Source organism: Sciurus carolinensis, chromosome 1, assembly GCF_902686445.1.
Source record: "Sciurus carolinensis chromosome 1, mSciCar1.2, whole genome shotgun sequence".
Taxonomy (NCBI): Eukaryota; Metazoa; Chordata; class Mammalia; order Rodentia; family Sciuridae; genus Sciurus; species Sciurus carolinensis.
Window position 1 is genome coordinate 98,100,812 of NC_062213.1, and position 18,105 is coordinate 98,118,916.

An 18,105-nucleotide genomic window follows, 5' to 3' on the forward strand; every position below is an offset into this window, starting at 1 on the left:
GAGTCTCTTTCCTTGGGGTTCATGATAGGCCCAGATATAGGCATTAAGTTGAAAAATTTGCAAAATTTTGTGTCTATACAAATGTGCATTTTTCTGGGGGAAGATAATAACTTTCCTAGAGATTTTTGAAGGGTTCATAATGTAGAAGAGGTTAAAGGTTAATTTTGCTAGGCTAGAAATAAAATCTCTGTATTGGAGAAACAAAGATCAGAGCCTGCCAGGAAGTAAGGTTGTATAGGAAAGAAGGAACTCATCTTCACACTGAATTCATGTCATTTCTAACACAAACCTAGAAATGAGAATTATTTCTTGGATGAATGAAGGTTAAGTCATTTTCTCCTATAAAATGACTTTAAATTGATGAATCTTGGCTGTTTCACATTTTCAGATTTTATATTTATGTTTCATGAAACAGAAAAGACATTAGAAACGGATCCATGACTGTCATAGGAGATGGTCTCCTTGCCACCTCTGCTCCTTATTCTACATACTTAACAATAAGAAAATGCAAAAGGATCTGGCCACTTATCTCCACCAGAAAACTTTAAAACTTAATTCTGAAGGATACCTCATTCTCTTTTATAGAATAATGATGTTAATCCTCATATCCTTCAAAAGAATGAATTGGTAAATTATTTATTATCCACAGTTGTGTTTATGACTATAATAAAATGAAAACAGTGTTAAAAAAATGTATCCTATAGAAAGAAGCAAATTTGTATTAAATTTTACTCTGCAATTCATTATAATGAATAAAACAGATATTAACTATCTATAAAAATAATGTAGTTTTTTTTTCCATGAAGATTTATAGAATCAATTTAGTTACTAGATAAACATACCTGGTCAATTCAATAGCAGCAACCTAGATGAAACAAGCATTGCTTTGCTTTTGAGTCTCTTAAACAATACTCATTTAATTCAAAGTTAAATTAAATCATTATTCTATGAAATCATGCAGTAACTCAGTGAAATCGTGATGACTGATGAAATTGCTGCTTGTGCACTTCTTACAAAATATGTTTTGAAGACAGAGACAGATTTCTTCTTGCTGAAAGCAAATGAGGAACTTTTCTTCCTTTGGGAATCCAGTCTGAAAACTTCTTAGGTTTTTCCTCATCTCCTGTACCTCAGCTCTTCTACGTATGTATAAGGAGGTAGCAAAAATATTCCTAAATAAAATCCAGCCACAGCCTTTAAGTTCCTCATTCTTTGACACAGGTCAAATGTGGATCTTCACTTGCCTTTTATTTCATGACAATTTCCCTGTCACTTTAGGCATTTCAGTCCTCCTGTACACTGACACATATTGACTTCACTCCCAGATTCAGTGCAATCAGCTGTTGATCTTTTTAATCTGGAGCTGCTCAGATGGTGAAAATTTCTCCACTGTTTTTTCTCTTAAAATTTTCAAAATGAGCTCTCTTTGATTCCAAGCTTTGACCATTCTGAGTGAGTTACAGAGGGTGGGATGCCTTTTTGAAAGAAACTTGGCATTGCCCCCTTGATGCTGCTTTCTGCCTGGAGTGGCCTGACTACCTAATACACCCCACTCCCAACCACACTTCCTACACCAACTCATACTGGTCACTGTCACACTGAACCTGGTGAATGAGTGATTCGGTCTGTATGTTAGCAAAATGACACCAGAGAGGGCATTCATAACGTACTGTTTTTGTAAACACGTTGAAACCATTTGTCTCTCTGCCTTAACACTCTCCAAGCTATAGGTGGTTTCAATTTTCAACTCTTGGCAGAAACCATAAGTCAAGGAAAGCAAATAAATGTTTCCATAAACTGTAGAAAAGGAATACTCTCTTGTTACCTGTGAAAAACCCAACTTGGGACTTCCATTAACTTCTGAATTTCTCAGAAATCCAGATGGAGTGTCGGGCACTGTGGTGCATGTCTGTAATCCCAGAGGCTTGGGAGGCTGAGGTAGGATGATCACAAGTTCAAAGCCAGCCTCAGCAATTATCAAGACCCTGTCTCAGAATAAAAAATAAAAAGTGCTGGGAATGTAGCTTAGTGATTAAGCTCCCCTGGGTTCAATCCCTGGTTGAAAAAAAAAAATCCAGATGGTAAGGATTCAGTTTTTCTAAGTTGGTTACTGAAGACTGGGGTAGCACTATTTTAGGGGTATGTTGTTAGGGTCTATTTATTTATTTATTTATTTATTTATTTATTTATTTATTTATTTATTTTTGGGTGCTGGGGATTGAACCCAGGGCCTTGTGCTTACAAAGCAAGCACTCTGCCAACCGAGCTATCTCCCCAGCCCCTATTTATTTTTAATTTTTAGATAGGATCTTGCTGAGTTGCTTAGTGCCTTGATAAATTGCCGAGGCTGGCCTTGAACCTGTGCTCTTCCTGCCTCAGCTTCTGCAGCCACTGGGATTATAGGTATGCACCACCGCACCCAGTTAGGGTCTAAATTCTTCAATGTATCAAACTGCATTGACTTTCAGACCCCTCTCCAATATGTTCTAGAGACGCTTGTGAATTGATTTTTTTTTTTTTTGGTGGTACCAGGGATCAAACCTAGGACCTTGTGCTTGTAAGCCAAGCACTCTACCAACTGAGCTATCTCCCCAGCCCGTGAATTGATTTTTAAGTTTGTTCTAATTAGTTATACATGACAGACAGTAGACTGCATTTGACATATCATACATAAATGGAGTATAACTTCTCATTCTTCTGGTTGTACATAATGTAGCATCCTACAGGTCATGTAGTCATATATGTATATAGGGTAATAATGTCTGATTCATTCTACTATCCTTGCTATCCCCAGACCCCCTCCCCTCTCTTCACTCCCCTCTACCTAATCCAAAGAAATTCTATTCTTCCCTAGCAACCCCCCTTATTGTATCCGCATATCAGAGAAAACATTTGACCTGTGGTTTTTTGGGATTGACTTATTTTGCCTAGCATGTTATTCTCCAGCTCCACCCATTTACCAGCAAATGCCATAATTTCATTCTTCTTTAAGGCTAAGTAATATTTCATTGTGTATATATACCACATTTTCTTTTCTTTTCTTTTTTTTTTTTGGGTACTGGGGATTGAACCCAGGGTTTTGTGCTTACAAGGCAAGCACTCTACCAACTGAGCTATCTCCCCAGCCCCCACATTTTCTTTATCCATTCATCTGTTGAATGTTGAAGGACACCTTCTTTTTTTTTTTTTTTTTTTTTTTTTTTTTGGTACTGGGGATGGAACCCAGGGGCATTCTTTCACCAAGCCACACAACCTACCCCCTCACACTTTTTTTGAGCTAAGGTCTCCCTAAGTCAGTCAGGCTAACCTCTAATTTACAATCCTCCTGCCTTAGTCTCCTGCATTGCTGGGATTATAGGTGTGTGCCACTGTGCCTGGCTATGTGATTGATTTCCAAGGATTTGATTCAAGTTATTCCAATGCTTTGGTTTTCCATTATTATCAAGATGGTTCATACTTGAACACCACAACTATTGGTTACTTTATTCTAGAAAGCCATGTCTAGAAAGCCAATGACAGCAAAATGTCTCAATGCTACCCAAATGAATACAGGCATTCCCTCTAGCCAAGGGAATTACGTTTCTATGAATAGGATCATGAGCCAGGTGTGGTGGCTCAATGGTTAAGCGCCCCAGGTTTAAGCCCCCAGCATCTTTTTTGAAGTGCTGCACCAGTGCTACAAGACAGCAGATTTTTCTTCAAATTTTATAACTCCTCTGAAGTTACAAAATGCCTTTGGCCCACCATTTCTTCTAGGTATCCATCATTCAACTGTTCATCAATTCTTCCCACTGTGGCATAGTTAGGATACTGTACCAGTTAGGATACTGTCCTACTTCATTCTCTAATTGCCTGTTGATCTTTATCCTTTTCCTCAAAGTGCCTCCAGACCCTGTAGAGCTCTCATTTTTACATTCAGCATGATATTCTCCCTTTATTTGTGGCAGGCATACCATCATCACTCACACATTTTGATAGCTATTATAGGTCAAAAGGGTTTCCCGAGGCACAAACTAAATGACAGGAAAGTAGGCTACACAGAAGTAAACAACACACCACAGAACTCACCACTCCCACCCTACACCAAGCCACCATTATCTCTCACCAGAATTATTGCAATAGCCTCCTAATAGGTCTCCCTACACCACCCAACCAATATTAGTTGACTAAGGTTCAGTTTGTCTTGGAACCTACCAGTTATTCTCCACAAACAGCCAGAGTCATCTTCAAAAACATTAGGTCACTTCACTATTTGGCTCAAAATCCTTCAGTGGCTTTGCTTTGCCTAGGAGTAAAATCTGAACTTGGCTTCATTTCCTTCAGGGTTTTGCCTAAATGTTACCATGATAAAGAGGCCTGCTCCACATAAAACAGCAACTTCTTCACCTTTTTCCTGCACAGAATCCTAACCTTTTCTCCTCTGTACAACCTATCATCACATCACATATTATATATTTACTTACACAACATATTGCAGATTGCATCTTTCAGGATGTCGATGGACTTTCCATTTCACATACTCTTCTCAAAATGATGCGTGCACTACTCCCTTTGAGAGGAACATAGATCTCCACCCCCACACACTCCAATCGAAGTGTAACTGTGGTGGAAGTGATGCTATGTGACCTATGAAGCTAGGTCAGAAAAAGCCATAAATTTCTGTCTGGTCCTCTTGGAGCACTCACTCTTGGAATTCAGCCATTGTGAAAAGAGGAAGCACAGGCCACGTGGAGAGGCCACTTATAAATGTTTTGGCCAACAGCCCCAGTTGTGACCCAAGCCAACAGTCAACATCAACTTCCAAACATGTAAGGAAGCTTTTGAGATGACTTCAGTGCCAGCCACTGCAGAAGAGGATCCAAATGAGAACCATTTAGCTTAGCCTTATCACCTCCCAGAATTAAGAGATAATAAAATTGTTGCTTTAAGCCAATAAGTTTGGAGACTGTTTGCTATTTGACAATAGATAAGAAAACACTTTGTTTGTATGCATGTTTTTTGTCTCTTCCTCACTAGAATATAAGACCCAAAAGTTCAGGCATTTTGTTTGTTTTGTTGCTGTCCCTAGCACAGTGCCTTGTATATGACAAGTACTCAATAAATACTTGAATGAATGAATATATGCATGATGCATTTTCAGTATGACATGCTAATGGTTTTTAAAATTTTTTTTAGTTATAAAGTGAACATAACTTTATTTTTTTAAATGTGGTGCTGAGGATTGAACCCAGTGCCTCACATTTGCTAGGCGAGTGCTCTACCACTGAGCCACAAACCCAGCCCCATGATTTTTGATTAATAGAATATGACACAGTTTGCTGGGCTAGACCTCATTGGCTGAGATTATAATTTTGCACATAGAACATGGAAAAATATTTTGGAATATTTCAGAGGTAAATAACATTTATAACATGTATAATGTATATATATAATAAACTTAATAAATTATAATAATTACTGTAGGACAGCATAAAATAAGATTGGAGTTTTATGTAGAATTCTACATAATCTCATTGTAGGCTTCTCTAGATCTGGTCTGGTAAGTTCTTGGAAGTATTTTCAGAAAGACAAGTGATTCTGCCAATTTAATGAAGATATTTCTAGGAATGACTCATTGGAATCACTTACTTGGTTTTGGGATGAAATTGAATGAAAATGGGTGGTGACAGTGTATGTGTATACATGTGCACATGTGTACATGTGAACCATTGGAATGCCTATTGTTATGGATTGATAGTTTGCATGGACTGTATAAAAAGGAATAAATATGACTTTGGATTTCACCATTCTTGCACCAAGTACCTTGATTTAGAATTTCGTCTGGAACAAATATTTGTGTAATACTAAAGAGAACATTTGAATATTTCAGAATTTTATCATCTCAGGAGGCAGTAAAAGGCAAAATTTCTTAGCTACCTATAGAAAGGATTAGTTTTTATTTGGGGGAGAAATAACAGGTGGATAGTCTTGAATGAACTAATCAATTTCTTTGGACCAATCCATCTTGGCCTTGAATGAAACCAAAGCATATGGATCTATCGTTTCTTGGCTTGGGGATCTCTGCTGAGTCTATTCACTATTGTTTGAAAGCAGTACCCTTCACAAGAATCACCTTGATACAAAATTATGTGTGACTTTTTTCCAGAGTCCAGAAGGGCTTGGGGGTAAAAATGATTTCTAAAAAGTCTTCACTTAAATAAGGCCATTGCCACAAGGCTACTTGGCCAAATGTCTCTTGAGGAAGGAGAGTGCCATCTTGCTCCCTTTGTTCCAATGACAGTTGGTGCCACTGGACTTCATCATCTGACTTGTGTCATGAAGTTCTCTTGATAGGGTATAAGCCTTGAATGGAAGTGGGGAGGCTCCTAAAATTCCTCCTGAAAAGTCTAAGCGAGTAAATTAGTGAATATTTTCATTAGAAGACCCATTTTTCTCACCGAAATTTACATATTACTTCTTAAGTTAATTATTTTTTCTATTAAAAATTTTTTTTCTTTATTTATTTATTTGCAGGCCCAGACAAACTTGACTAGAAAAGAAGCCCAGGCAGGGGTTAGGATGAGCCCATGACGTGCCACGCAACTCAACCAATTGAAAGGCCACGAAAGGGGGAGGGCGGAAGTGACGAGCCGTATCCCTCCGCGGGGCGAGAGGGTCGGTGGGGGGAGTCGGCGTCTCTCTCCCCCGCGCCAGCTCCCGTACACGGAGCCGCATTCCTTGGCCCCCCCACCCCCCTCCCTCGGGGCCCCCCGCCCCCCTCGGGAAAAAATCCACCCCAAATCACTCGAACCCGAGGGAGGCTTCCTTTCACCCTCGGGGAGACGAGCTTTCAACGGTTCCCTCCTCTTCGTCTCCCCCCAAGCCCCCGTCCCCTCCCCTGCTCCCACCCCCTTCTCCCAGCGCCGGGTGCAAGGTCCCTTTAAGGCGACGGCGCCTTCCTCGGGTCAGACTACCGGCGGCGACGACCACGGGAGGTGAGTGAGCGAGCGAGCTTTCGCTATCCCCACCCCCTTCTCCCGGGGGTTCCGTTATCTTTTCGCTTGGCGAGGCGTTCCGAGGCGAGACAATGAGAGGGGGATGGGGCGGGTGCGCGCGGAGGTGGGGGCGGGGGGCTGGTGGCGCGCGCCCCCGCCCACCGCGAGTGGCGGCGCGGCCCGTGGCAGTGGCGGTCGTGGGGTGCGGTGCGCGAGCACGCGTGTGTGAGTGTGTGTGTGTGTGTGTGTGTGTGTATGTGCGTGCGTGCGTTCCGGGCCGTGGGAGCCGCGCGGTGGACCGGCGGCGGAGGCCCCTGCCTGCCGGCTGGCCGACCGCCCCCGCCCCCCGGCGCCCGCCGCGGCGCGCGCGCGCGCACTCGGCGCCCCACGGTCCCGCACACACCCGACGTCCACACGCACGCCCGGCGCGAGGCGTCTCGGAGGAGTGGGCGGCGCGGGCGGTGGCCCGCTGGGGAAGGGGCGGGGGGCGCGGGCGGCGGCGAGACGGCGCGGCGCTGCGGGAGGGGCCGGCGAGGGGCGAGGCTGCGCCGGGAGGAGGGCGGCGGCGTCCCCGGGGTGGGGGTTCCCGCCGCCCCGCCCCCGCTCCCGCTCGGGAAGGTGTGGGACGCCGGTTTGAGCGGGAGGAGGAAAATGAGCGATTGCTTAGCCGATCCCTAGTGTTATGTAATCCCTGTACTGTCTCCAACTGCATCCCAAACCTCAGTGTATTGCAGCTAGTTTACAGTCTCTTGCATTGCCCCCCCCCCCAATTTCTTCAAGGATGGCGCCGTGATTTATAAAATGGGATGGGGCAGAGTGTCGTTATTTTCTGGTGATTATGTCCTGCCGCGGTGGGCGCCATGTTTATCCCTAGGACTATTTTCTCTAGATTCTTAGCACCTACTGAAAAGAAGTAATGTCATTGAACCACCTGCTTTTCGTCCTTTCTTCATGTTCTTTTGCTAGACGTGTGGGATTCCCTCAAACTGTTAATAACACTGCACGTTTCTTGACTCACTTGTTTTAGACCTTAGCTCGGAAAGAGCTGAGAGTGTTTTAAGTCATTTGGCCCAGTCGATCTCAAGAGATGGAAATTGAGATATAATTGCGTTATATCAGAATAGTGTAGACGATAACTGTGTCTCCACACACTTTAAACACCTCCTACTGCAGTTGAAAACTTAACAAAAATGGGATCTTACTTCTAAAGGAATTCCCTCAACTAGATGAAGGGGAAAGGGAGGGATGGTTGCTGCTTGGTGAACAACAATGAATTTCTAGACTGTTGCTCAGGAACTGGGAACATGGACCCAAAATTGGAACCACTTATTTAGCATAATCATTCTTAACTGAAGGGTGCATAAAGAGTACCTTCATCCCTGAATTTGAGTGGGGTGGGGAGGGAATGTTATCTTTGCGTTTTTAATGGGCAGTCCTTTAACCACTTGGTTAAAGGAACCACTACACTGAGAATTATCTCTCATAAAGGTGATCAGAATATAATGTGAAAACAAATGGCAGTCTCTTCACTTGATTTCCTTCCTTGAAGAAACCAGGAGCATGGATTCAAAATGAACAGGATTTTGTTTCCTCTCCCTTCTTGAAGTAGTGGAAAGCACTTCACAAAAGTGTGGCCAGTTGGCCCCTAGAAATCCCTGTCAGAGGCGGCTTGAGGCCATAACATTTTCAAAATAATACTGAGACACTTTATTTTTCACTGGCACTTCCACTGATGACTCAAAAATGATGCTGAGTAAAAACTCCTAGTGTGCCTTAGCACACAGCCAGTCAGTAGCACCAGACTCTACTGTGGCAAGGAGAATGTCCTTGACCAAGCAATTAAAAACTATTAATAATATTAAATCTTAGATTTTTTAAATACATCTTTAAAATTTCTAAGATGAAATGAGAAGCATAAATTATTTATGCTTTGTATGGAGGTATGATTGTTGTCATGAGGAAAAGCATTCGTAAGATTGATTTGTAAGCTGCTTGTTTCATGATATGGCATTTTTTACTTGAGGATGACTGACAAACTAGTTTTCGCACTTGGGTATTTGGCAATGTTTTCTTGAAAATGAAAGAAGTGAGTTTGTCTCCTCTAGAAAAACAATTGTGTTTGTTATCAGTGATAAATTTTAAGTGAAAATAAGTATTTTTAAAAAGTTGACAGCTTGAGGGGATTTTGTTTTTGTTTTTGTTTTGGATACCAGGGATTGAACTGAAGGGCACTTGACCTAAGCCACATCCTCAGTCGTGTTTTTTGTGTTTTATTTAGACAAAGGGTCTCACTGAGTTGCTTAGTGTCTCACTTTTGCTGAGGCTGGCTTTGAACTCAAAATCCTCCTACCTCAGCCTTCCAAGCTGCTGGGATTACAGTGACAGCTTGAGTTCACAACTTCCCAGTACTTAACAAACTTTTCTCATAATAGTAGTTAACAACTGTGATTTTTTTTTTAATTGTGTAATGAAATATATCTCTTAAAGATGGGCATAACTGAGTAAATCTTTATTTTCCAAATGACCAGTGCTTGATGTTATGAAAATACAAGTTACACCAGTGGATTTTAATGTTACAAAGTATGAAAAATTAATTGATATGGTTTCAGGTTCCAAGATGCAAAACTGTTCTTTAAAAAAAACTATCATTTATTGAACTTTAGTATTTATCACTATTCATGGTTAACTGAAAACTGTATTGAAATACTCCTCCCAGCCAGGCATGCCATACCTGTGATCTTGGGAGGAGAATTGCAAGTTCAAAGCCAGCTCTGCATCTTAGGAAGGCTCTAAGCAACCTAGTGAGACCCTATCTCAAAAAAAAAAAAAAAAAAAAAAAAGGGGAGGGCTGGAGATATGACTTAGTGATTAAGCACCCTTGAGTTCAATCCCTGGTGCAAAGACAAAAACAAAAACCCTCCCTTTTCCACTGTTTATTTGTACAGTGCCAGATTTTTTTATATACTTAATCAAAACAGCACATAGCAATAGACTGATCACAGAAGCAGCTATGAGAAAACTAATAAGTTGTGTCTTCTGTTAAGGTATACATACAGGGATTTACAAACATGGAAAGCACTGTTACTTTTCTATTTGGGAAGAAAATAGTGACTTTTTATTGTACATATTATAATAACATGTAATGGACTTGTTTTTTCATGTACTGATAAGTATTTTTTAAATTCATTTAAATTTCTATTGTGGTAAATGTAACCTGCATAAATGAAAAATCTTTGGGGTCATCAGTAATTTTAAGAGACCAAAATGTTGAGAATTTAAAATATCCCCAAATTGGAGAATCATTGGACCTGTCCTTTGCTTCTGCTCTCCAAACCATCAAAATCTGCCTCTGTTTAGAACCTTCTGGAGAATTTACATATATTAGTTGAAGTTAATGGAAAAAGCAATGACTTAGGGAGGAGTTACAGAGTAAAAAACTGTGCTTTGAGCTGGGTGTGGTGGTGAACACCTACAATGCCAGCTACTCCATAGGCTGAGGCAGGAGAATCATACAATTTAGCCAGACCTTGTCTCAAAATAAAAAAGACTGGGGATGTGTCTCTGGTATTGTGTCCCTGGGTTCAATCCCTAGTACTGAAACAAACCCAGCAACAACAAAATACCTTGGTTTGAATCCTGGATGAGTATTTACTAACTTGTAGTCTGGGAAATTGCTTGTGATTATTTTTATTATTATTATTATTATTATTTTTTGCAGGGGATGGTAGGGGTGGTATACTCGGCTCTTTGCCACTGAGAACTACATTCTCACCCCTTTTTTTATTTTGAGCCAGGATCTCACTAAGTTGCTAATGGCCTCAACTAAGTTGCTGAGTTGGGCAATAACTTGCAATCCTTCTTTGTCAGCCTCCTGAATCCCTGGGTTTACAAGTGTGTGCCACCATGTCCAGCTGCTTGTGGTCTCTCTAAGCCTCTGTTTTGACATTACATGTAAAAAGTGGTACTTGGGATATAAAATTGGTATGAAAATTCATTGAGTTAATATAAAGTGCATAACAATGCCAACCATATCACAGTAAAACAAAACATTTCCAGATGATATTTTTGTCTGTTCTCCAGATTATGTTCTTTTAATTAATTTTTGTTGAAGGTGGCTTAAATTGCAAATCCTAGAACTGTTGCTAGTTTTGCCATAATTGTCAATATGGTAACACTTTGATAGATTTTTGGTATTCTGCTTTGTAACTTTAAGCCATGTCTACAAGAATGAATTTTTACATTTGTAACTGAGAGGAATTGAGACAAATACTGACTAACCTCTTGTTAGGATTTAGCAGATCTAAATGAAACTGAGAAAGTAGAAATGAAATATATATTTACTTATCCAACTATTTATTTAGTGGTACTGGGAATTGAACACAGGGTCTCCAGCATGCTAAGCAAGTGTTTTACTACTGATCTATACCACCAGCCCAGAAATGGAATTTAGACAACATCAGTGAAGAAAATTTTTCCATGGGAAATGAAAGGGACTCCTGGATATTGAACCTTCTTAAGAGGACTTACTGTTTACTTCAGTGGTTTGTTTTTTAGTAAAGAGCACCTAACCTAATCAATGTTTGGGTAATTCTTGATAATGGAACTTACTGCCAGACAAGTAGAAAGTATTTTGGGTTTGGAAATACTAGACAGGCTCTTAAGATTATTATAAACCCCGTTATGACTATTATATTTAACATACTACAGCAGTTAGATGCTAGGAGGGACAAAATGGACCATATAAAAACTTTTTATTATATATTTAACTATAATTAGTTTTACAGCCAGATTATTTAGCCTTATTAGTTTTCTGGATTCCTTTTTAAATCCAGAAATTTAGGTAACTTGAACAATAAATTGCATTTATTTTGAGGATTAGCATTGCTTAGTTTTCAACCCTGGAGTAAGAGAGGGTGGTTTTCTGAAGATTTTGCCTGTAGTCCCAGGTACTTGGGAAGTGAGACAGGAGGCTCACTTGAGCCTAGGTGTTCAAGACCAGACTGGGCAACATAGGGAGACTGCAGTCTCAGAAAGAGATTTTTGTTTGTTTTTTAAAACTGTTTTTCCTATTCCAAATGTTCTTTTTATCTTAATTTGTGGGCAGGTTTGTACTAGCAGTGAATTGAAAATGTTAGGTACTGAATTCTTCATTCCTATAATTTGTTAAAGCTATGAAAGAACACCAAATTAAAGGACTTAAAAGCGCAAGAACGAAGTATGTCTGGAGGGTTGTGGTAGACTCTACATTTTTCCTTAATTTTATTTGAGATGAAGATAAGTAAATTATTTGTTGCCTGTTAAATACCTCAAAAGTAGACAGGTGTTATCTGCAAGATTGTATTTGTTGCTTTTAAAGGATCTGTTTGTATCCTGCCTTTTTGGTTAGGTAGACTTCTGATGAGCTGATATATAGGACCTGAGTATGAAGTACACTGCCGTATTTGACAGCAGTTAAGTTAATACCCACAGAAGGGTATTAATCTGGTACGCCCAGATTGTGGACGGAAATATGAGTGCCAAAGACCAGACTGTGAGCATGGCTTATAGTCCTGTGTGAGCTGCAGTTTTATTTTATTTTATTTTTATTTTTATTTTTTTGTGGTGCTGTGGATTGAACCCAGGTCCTTGTGCTTACAAGGCAAGCACTCTACCAACTGAGCTGTATCCCCAGCCTCTGCAGTTTTAAATAAAGCCTATTGTGTACACAACAATTGTGTTACCAGTACAGTTACTACTATAAAATAGGAAAACCAACTAGATTACTAAGATGTCAACCAATTAATAGAAAAAGGTAATGTTCATCTTACTATACCTCCTTTGTAGCCTATATAGTCTATGTTACGTTCATTTCTTATTTTTTGCCTTTTAAAAAATGAAAATTTGCTCCTAGAAACAAAAGTTAACAGAAAATTTGACCAGCTACCCAATTAGTTAGTAAATGCCAAAAAGATAATAGCAGAATGTAGTATATAAAATATCAGGGTATGATAAGGTAGTTCCCTCCTCCAACTTTATATTAAGAAAAATTCATGCATGTAAAAATGGTGAAAATACATGGAATGTTTATGATGAACCTATCATTTAGACATAATGATGGGTTGATACTTTGGAATGTGCCAGAAATTTTTAAAAAGTGGGCATATTGGTAAGAAAGCCAAAAATACCTATTTGCTGAAACACTTGAAAGTCACACTTGTGACATGTCCACTAAACATTTTGTGTGTTTGCTAGGCAAATACTTTGTCCTACATAACTATTATACTGATGTCTTTCTAAGAAAATTAAAAATACTGAATATCATCTGTTACTTAGTCTATATTTAAATGTTCCAGTTGTCCTCAAAATGTCTCTAATAGCTATGTATGAACCAGGATTAATAAAGGTTCACATGTTGCGTTTGGTTGTGTCTCTTTACTATCTTTTTAATTTTTTTTTTTTTTTTTTTTTTTTTTTTTGTGGTGCTGGGGATCGAACGCAGGGCCTTGTGCTTGCAAGGCAAGCACTCTACCGACTGAGCTATTTCCCCAGCCCTAATTTATTTTTTAATTTTTTTTAACAGAGGGTTTTTTTCCTTTAAATATATATATTAGTTGTAGGTGGACACAGTACCTTTATTTTATTTTATTTTTTTTATGTGGTACTAAGGATTGAACCCAGGGCCTCACGTGTGCTAGGCAAGCATGCTACCACTGAGCCACAACTCCAGCCCCTCTTTATTATCTTTTAACCTAGAATTTTGTGCCTATGTATGGGTAGGTGGGTGTATGTATGTAGCAAGAGAAAGATTGATTTTTTTTTTTTTTTTTTTTTTTTGATTCTGGGGATTGAATCCAGGGGTGTTTACCACTGACCCTTATTTTTTATTTTGAGACAGGCTGTCTGGCTAAGTTGCCCAGGCTTGCCTTGAACTTGGGATCCTACTGCCTCAGCCTCCCCAGTTGCTAGGATTCCTGTGTGATTGGCAGAGTTGACGTTTTTCAAAAGGCAAACTTAGTTGTTTAATAGAATGTCATATCTTCTGTGTTTGCGTATTTCCTTATAGAAAGTCCTGCCTTTGGATTTATTTCATTTAATTTCCTATAGTGATATTTATTTGTTCCTCATTGCTATATTTCCTGTGCACTTCAAGTTAAACGTAAGTACTTAATTCAGTTAAACATTATTGTCAGGAATAAATGCTCCATAAGTAGATTTTGGCTTTTGTTTGTTTGGTTTTTACAAAAAGAACAAACCACAGAACAAATGACTAATAACTAACATTTGGATTATTTGCCAATAATTTGAATTGTTGGCTAACATTTTTCTACTTAAGCCTATTATAAACTTGGGCTTTTGAGATATAGAGCTATTGTGATTTTGAGTTCACACACTACCATGAGATTTTGAGAAATAACTCAAGAAGATTTGCAGGTGTCATTTTGGTTCACTGTCCTCTGAGAAAATGATTTAGAGGATGAAAAAGCAGTAAGAGTTCATATATGAAGTAAAAGCAACCCATAGATTGGCAGGGGGTGGGGGAAGGCATGCACATCTGTAATTCTAGCTACTTGGGAGGTTGAGTCAGGAAGAAAGCAAGTTTGAGGCCAGCCTTGGCAATTTAGTAAGACTCAGTCTCAAAAAGGGCTAGGGAATATTACTCAGTGGTAGAGCACCCCTGGTTGGATCTCCAGTACTGGGAGGAAGGAAAAGCAGCCTGTGGAGGAAATTAAGGACCCAGAACCAGAAAGATTTTAAAAGGGTGTATTAGATAAAAGGACTTAGAAATTATTTTCACAAAAATTATTCACTAGTCAATGATAGTAACAAACAGAGAGAACCATAATGTTAAGGGGCTAATGATGCTCCAGTTTTATTAGGAGAAACTATGTACTCCAGCAAGAATGACACCAGAGTTGTCAGGTGAATATGAAGATAAAATCAAGTTTCACAGGTAGATGATTATAGGGTGAAACAAACTAGGCATTTATGGGTTTTATAAAAGTGTTTTTGCTGAACAAGATAAAAACACTTGAACTGTTCATAGGAACCATGTTTTGCTCTGTTGCAGAAAGAATAGATATTTTTAAAAGAAATTATTTCAGGTGTGATGATGGTGCATACCTGTAATCCTAGTGGCTTGGGAGGTGAGGCAGAAGGTTTCCAAGTTCAAAGCCAAACTCAGTAATTTAGTAAAGTCTAAGCAACTTAGTGAGACCCTATCTCAAAATAAAAGGGCTGGGGATGTGGCTCAGTGGTTGAGTGCCCCTGGGTTCAATACCTGGCACCTCCTCTCCCCCCCTGCAAAAAAAAAATTACTGCGGGATGATTTTTTTCTTTTTTTTTTAAAGTTTCCTTCTTATTCAGAACATGTATTCTATTTGATTAGGGTTTCTCAATCTTGGTACTACCTTGCAGGTAACCCTGGTCACTGCGAACTAGATAAAATGTTGGTAGCATCTTCTCTCACCTCCACCCCAGTTATTATGACTGCCAAAAATATCTCCAGACACTGCCATACATCTTTTGAAGGTCAAAATTGACCCTGTTTCAATACTTCTGGGTTAGCTAAAATCCACTAGTACCTGTGAAGATTCCTTAATGATGTCTTTTATAATCTAGATTTCTCTTTATATAAACTATACAGTTGTTGAATCTCTTCTGCAGATACACTGCATAGCATGGGCTCTACCTGATTTATGTTGGAGAATACTGAAATTGGATGAGGGTTTTTGTTTGTTTGTTTTTTAAGCTCTGTTGGAAATTTTATCAAAAGTAGAAATGAACTCTATTTGGAAGTCAAGTTATGGGCTTTTGGCTCTAAATCTTGAACACCCTCAAACACATCACATATATGTTTAGAAGAAGTTCTTATTGTATAATATAGATAAATTTTTGTTAGGAATAGTTGAAAATTTTGATATCTTTGTAGTGATCTCTGTATCATGGTGGTGAAGGAAAGATGGTCTTAAAAATTACTTGCTAAAAGACTTGATTAAGTATCCCCTTGATTAGCATCCAGTAAGCATCCCCTTACTGAAACTTGATCCTAGGGTTTTGAGCAACTAGGAAAGTACTGCTGAGCTATATACTGTAAGCTCTTTAAAAATTTTGAGTCAGGGTCTCACTAATTTGCCCAGATTGGCCTCAAATTTGTGATCCTTCTGCCTCAACCTCCAAAGTAACTGGGATTACAGGCCTGCACCACCTTGCCCAGCCTAGTTAGCTTTTGATTGTTTAATTATATTGTCCTTAATTTTTCATAGGTAGTGGGGATTGAACCCAGGCTTTGTGCATGCTAGGCACGCATTCTACCTCAGAGCTACATTGCTCAGTCTTTTTATTTTATTTTACTTTTTTGTTGTGGTACTAGGGATTGAACTTGGTTCTCTATCCTTAGTCCTTTTTATTTTTAAATTTGAGACAGGATTTACTAAGTTGCTGAGGGTCTTACTAAATTGCTGAGGTTGACCTTGAAACTGTGTGCATCCTGAGTTGCTGGGATTACAGGCATACACCACCTCCCCTGGCTTTTTTATTTTGAAACATGAAGACAGTCTCACTGAATTGCCAAGGCTAGCCTCAAACTTTTTGTCCTCTTGCCTCAGCCTCTGAAATTGCTGGGGTTACAGGTGTACGTATCACACCAGGCAAAATTTCTTGATTGTACATAAATTATGCCAAAAGGGAAAATGATCTAGGTATTAAGGAGAAGAAAAGGGAATACACACAGTTGGAATAGTGTAAGAGTTTAATAAATGTAAGTTACTCATAAGACTGAAGCCAGGTGCAGTGGCACATACTTATAATCCCAAGTGACTTGGGAGACTGAGGCAGGATGATCACAAGTTCAGGGCCAGCCTCGCAATGCTACTTAGTGAGACTGTTTCAAAATAATAAAGAAGGGCTGGGGTATCACTGAGTGGTAGTGTGTGTCCCCCTCCCACCTCCCCGGGTTCAGTCCCTAGTACTGGGGTGAAATTTTTTTAGGAGAAATGATTTTTTTAAAAGTTTCTAAGATGTAGTATTTGTGGATATGGAATTTTTCTACTCGATAATATAGGAGCAAAATTGATAATAGCTGACTTAACAGTTGGGTGGTGTTGTGGAGGTAATTTATGTTTAAAATGAGTAGAGCTCTTCCACAGGAGGCCTACAGGCTGCCACTCAACTACTGCCGAGTCTCTAGTGATTCCTGAGAAGTTCCAGCACATTTTGCGAGTACTGAACATAAACATGATGGGCAGCAGAAAATAGCCTTTGCCATCAATGCTATTAAGGGTGTGGGGCAAAGATATACTCATGTGGTGTTGAGGAAAGCAGACATTGACCTCACCTAAAGGGCAGGAGAACTCACTGAGGATGAGTGATCATAGTGGTTGTCACCATTATGCAGAATCCATGACAGTACAAGATCCCAGAAGGATGTAAAGGATGGAAAATACAGCCAGGTTCTGGCCAGTGGTCTAGTCAGTAAGTTCTGGGAGGACCTGGAGTGACTAATGAAGATTAGGGCCCATAGATCTCTGCCATTTCTGGGACCTTCACGTCTGAGGCCAGCACACTAAGTCCACTGGGCACATTGGCCATACTGTGGGTGTGTCCAAGAAGAAATGAGCCTGTAGGTCTTTTCTGTTAATAGTTTATATACCCAAAAAAAAAAAAAAAATATATATATATATATATGTATATATATATATATATATATACATATACATATACATATATATATATATATATATAAAATGAGTAGAAGGACCTCCAGCCATGTAGATTTGGTCTTCGAATATCATTCCCCCCCAATATCAGTCCTTGAATAAATAGCTGGTTCTAGGTGTGGGGCAGGAAATGTATGAGATGAGCACGTAACATCTGTTCACTAGCAAGGATTTTATCAGTTATTGGTGTTGTGTGAAAGAACTCTGGAGCCAAGGGAAGATGTTCCCAATGACCAAAATTGAGTATCAATAAATTTTACCTCAGTAAAGGTAACTGCAGGGATCAAAACATTAAATATGTTTAAATTGTAATATCATAATGGTAGTTTGAGAATGAGCTTATTGATCACTTTGGAGAAGTGCTGCTAACCAACTCATTTTGAAAACTGGTAAAAGGAAAGAATCAAGCAGGATAGAAAGAATCAAAACTTTTTCTG

General features: G+C 39.4%; 1 pseudogene; it reads left to right on the forward strand.

Moving 5' to 3' along the window:
* Window positions 1–7,229: 7,229 nt before the first annotated feature.
* Window positions 7,230–17,567, forward strand: LOC124988805 (40S ribosomal protein S18-like; annotated as a pseudogene).
* The last annotated feature ends 538 nt before the right edge of the window (window positions 17,568–18,105 follow it).